Source organism: Otolemur garnettii, unplaced genomic scaffold (assembly GCF_000181295.1).
Source record: "Otolemur garnettii isolate 467f Iridium unplaced genomic scaffold, OtoGar3 scaffold00012, whole genome shotgun sequence".
Lineage (NCBI taxonomy): Eukaryota > Metazoa > Chordata > Mammalia > Primates > Galagidae > Otolemur > Otolemur garnettii.
In genome coordinates, this window is record NW_003852407.1 from 27,039,482 (window position 1) to 27,044,327 (window position 4,846).

Sequence of the window (4,846 nt, forward strand, 5' to 3'; positions counted from 1 at the left end):
TTATGGAAGTATGTATTAGATTTACTGATTGTCCAAATCTTTTACTATGAAAAGATTGTGTTGAAACCATTTGGCAAAAGCCAGTTCACATTGAATGTTTACTACTTTAATCATCTTGACAAATTCAGAGCTGTGGTGGGGACAGCAGGCACTCATCTCTTCCTTAAAATTATAAATTTATAAAATAAAAACAAAAACAAATGGGGATTTAGAATTGGAGCAAATATAGGTTGAGGCTTCCCTTGTCCTAATCATATGACAGACTAAGAGAAAGCAGGAAGGCGCCCTAAATTTAATATAAAAATCAAGCTGGGCAAGGTGGCTGGTGCCTATAATCCTAGCACTCTGGGAGACCAAGGCAGGTGGATTGCTTGAGCTCATGAATTCAAGACCAGTGTGAACAAGAGCAAGATCCCATCTCTATTAATAGAAAAACTGGCCAAGCATGGTGGTGGGCACCTGTAGTCCCAGCTCCTCAGGAGGCTGAGGCAGGAGGATTGGTTAAGCTCAAGAGATGGCGTTTGCTGTGAGCTATGATGACACCACTGTACTCTACCCAAGGCAACAGAGTGAGATTCTGTCTCAAAAAAAAATGCAATACATATATACATAAATGAGAACCTCATGATTTTTTAGGGGATTCATTCATATCAAACTACAAAGCATTTGGCTTACTGATAATGTGATCAGCCAATTCAAACACTCACAGTTCAAGCTACATAGACAAAGGCAGCTGGAAGGTGCAAGTCCAAAGCCACAGGTCAGGCTCTGATTTCTATGGCAACACCAAAGGCTAGGAGTCCTGGAGGCAGGCTCAGGTTTAGAACTTGGGAAGGAAGGGAGGAAACCATTTCACCCTACCCATATGTGCCTAGCTCTCAACTTACCTGAGGCTCAACACACAACCTGGCCCTGAACCAGGAATTATGAACAGAGAAGCATTGTATGTTATGAAAATATCAACGATGTCAAAGCCACACAGAGAAGTGAGGCAAGCCTGCAAGGTGATTCAGTGCAGATGCTGCAGAACAAAAGGGCTTTCACTTGAGAGAGCTGCTGAACGGTGGCCGTGTAAATGGACCCTGGGCCACGCGTGTGTATTAGGGGTGTGGCTTGTTCTCCCCATAATTGCAGGTTCCTGGGTAGCAGGGTGAAAGTAATTTCCAGCACTGTGCGGTAGTTCACCACTTCCGTGCTCCAGAGAACTTCTAGCTATTTAGCCCCAGCTGGACATTTACAGTCAGGCTGCAGAACTACCCCAGAGAAGCAGCTAGAGACGCAACCTCTGGGCAGCACTTGTCAGTCCCACCCACAGCAATTAGTTAGGCTGGGTGCATATATTTATAAATCCTTATAGTTTCTTTTTTTAAATGAGGTTTATATTGGTCTTCTAAACAGGTAATAAAAACAGGAGTGTAGGCCAACCAAGGACAGAAATGAGGGAAATTCCATGTTGGGAAAATGACCAGACTTCTCTAAACCTCGGTTTCCTCATCTACAAAGTGGGGTATATAATAACCTCCCTCTAGGTTGTTGTAAGAATTAAATAGGCCAGGCACAGTGGCTCATGCCTATCATCCCAGCACTTGGGAGGCCAAGGTGGATGGATTGCCTGAGCTCACAAGTTCAAGACCAGCCTGAGCAAGAGTGAGAGCCCGTCTCTACTAAAAATGGAAAAATTAGCTAGGTGTGGTGACAGGCACCTGTAATCCCAGCTGCTTGGGAGGCTGAGGCAGGAGGATGGCTTAAGTCTGGGAGTTTGAGGTTGCTGACACCACAGGACTCTAGCCTGTGCATCAGAGTAAGACCATCGCAAAAAATAAATAAAAAATTAAAGGGCCAGTGAAGTGTGGAAAAAGTGCGGAAAAAAGTGTGGAAAAAGATTTTGTGCTCCATAAATCTTAGCTATTATTTCCATTATTGATCACTACAAATTAGTATTTCTCAACACAGACGCATGATGCTATTTGTGATCATTGCTTCTAGAAGCCCAGCTTGGCAGATGACAACAACCCCTCTCTGTTGTTCCTATCTTTGAAGTAGAACACAAGTTTTGACGTCCCAAATTGGCTCAAGGCAATTCCTGTTTAAACTCATTTCTTAATAGGAAGGCATCCACCTGTGCCCTGAAGTGTTGAGTTGAAGACTTAAACAAGGGCGGTCTCCAATTTTTTTTTTTTTTTATTAAATGATAGCTGTATACATTAATGCAAACATGGGGTACAGTGTAGGTCTCCAATTTTTGAAAGCATGGAAATCATCCAGTCCAGGGGTCCTCAAACTTTTTAAACAGGGGGCCAGTTCACTGTCCCTCAGACTGTTGGAGGGCCGGACTGTGGGCCCCGGGAAGAGTTGGCTGCTAAGCAGGACAGGCAGCGGCGGCAAAAACACCCAGCAGGCCGGATAAATGTCCTCTGCGGGCTGCATGTGGCCTGCAGGCCATAGTTTGAGGACACCTGACGTAGTCTATGGATATAGATTTCCAGGCCCCATCCTCCAAGTTCTGATTTAGTAGGTCTGGGGTTTGGGACCTTAGAATCACACCACTTTTTACCCATGTGCACAGGTGCACACACACATACACGCACACCTGCCCTAATTCTGAAGCAGAAGGCTTTTGGATCACGTGGCCAGAAGTGTTCTCTGCAGGTCTCAGACCCTCTTCCAGCTCTGTGGTGAGTATATGCCAGGAGCTTGAGGTCATCAAAAACCCCTCCAGTCCTTTCCCCTGGACCATTTAACTGGCTAGTGCCCATACAGGCCTTATTTTAATATTAGCACGGGTGCATGGCTTAAATTCGAGTATACCCACACAGAGAGGGTATACTAAGGGAATGCTTCCCAAACTCGGCTGCCAAGTAGAAACCCTGAAAGAACTTTTTGATGTGCTGCACCCCTCCCTCCATCTCTCTGGTCTATGCTCAAAACTAATTAGAAAATGGGCAAAAGACACAAAGAGACATTTCACTGAAGAGGATAGACAGATGGCAAATAAGCACATCAAAGATGTCCAACATCCTCAGTTAGGAGGGGAATGGAAACGAAACCGCAACGAAATGTCACCACACACCTACAGAATGGCTAAAGGAAAGTGCAGGGACGATATCGATGTTGGCAAGAACGTGGAGAAATTGGATCGCCCATACACAGCTGCTGGAAATGTGAAATGGGCCTGCCACTCTGGAAAACAATTTGGCAGTTTCTTAAAAAACTAAATCTATACCAGCAATAATAAGCAACGAGCTCTTGATACACACAACTTAGATGAGTCTCAAGTATGTTATGGTGAGTGAAAAAGCCAATCTCGAAAGGGTACATACTGTCTTAACTCCATTTATATAACATTAATGACATGACAAAATTCTAGAGGTGGAGAACAGATGAGTGTTTTTCAGGGGTTAGGGATGTTGGAGAGAAGGAGTGTAGGTGATACCGGAAAGGGAAATCTTTGCGGTGATGGAATTGTTCTGTATCTTAATTGCAGTGGCCGTTATATGAATCTACACATGTGATAAAATGGCAGAGAGGTATTTACACATATTGAACTAAGGTTAACTTCCTGCCTTTAATATTGTCATACTACAGTTATGTGAGATGTAACCATCAGGGAGAACTTTGCAACCTCCTGTGAACTATTTGAAAAGGAAAAGAAAGATCCTGATGTCCAGGCCACTCCCAGACCCATGACATCCAAATCCTTGAGAGTGGAGACCAGGCATCAGCACATCACCAGACTCCCCGGGGGTGACTAAACATAGCCACTGTTGTGGTCTTTTGTCACAAGGCAGTTTGTAGCTTCTGCTGCCACTAATTTTTCATCTTCTGAGCATCAATCTCAGTAGTGTCCAAGGTTCCGCATGGCAGGGCTTTGAGTGCCAACACTGGTTGCATAGTGATAAGGCTTCTGTAAACCCTGGAACGGGGCCAACTGATGACATTTCCCGAAGAACGTAAGTACTGTTCAGTGTGTGTGAACCTGAGCCCTGGCAGTGAATGGGTGGGAGAACATGGGGTTAAACTAGGCCCTGGGTTTAATTTCCCTTTGTCTAGCTCTCTAGAAAATACAAAAACCTGTCTTAGTCTTCTCTTTAAAGTTCATGGCAGATTCCTGAAGTATTTGCTAAACATCTCCAGCCACAGAGACAGACTCTCATACAAAGAGGGCAGAGATACAGACGGATTTCCTTTGGTTACTACAATTGATTTTATCTCCATGGTTATCTTGTCTAGCATCTTATTTTATTTATTAATTTATTTATTTGAGACAGAGTCTCACTTTGTCGCCCTTGGTAGAGTGCCATGGCATCATAGCTCACAGCAACCTCAAACTCTTGGGCTTAAACTATTCTCTTGCCTCTACCTCCTGAGTAGCTGGGACTACAGGCACCCACCACAATGCCCAGCTATTTTTAGAGATGAGGTCTCCCTCTTTCTCAGGCTGGTCTGGAACCTGTAAGCTCAGGCAACCGGTCCAGGACCTCCCAGAGTGCTAGAATTACAGGCACGAGCCACCGAGCCCGGCTAGCGTCTTATTTTAAATGAATGAAAACTATGGCATAGGGCCAGGCATCGTGGTTCACGACTCTAATTCTACCACTCTGGGAGGCTGAGGTGGGGGTATTGCTTGAGCTTAGGAGGTCAAGATCAGCCTGAGCAAGAGTGAGACCCTGTCTTTACTAAAAAATAGAAAAACTAGCCAGACATTGTGGTGAGTGCCTGTAGTTCCAGCTACTCAGGAGGCTAAGGTTGGAGGATCACTTGAGCCCAGGAGACTGAGGTTGCTATGAACTATGGTGCTATGGCATTCTACCCAGGGTGACAGAGTGAGACTTTGTCTCAAAAAAAA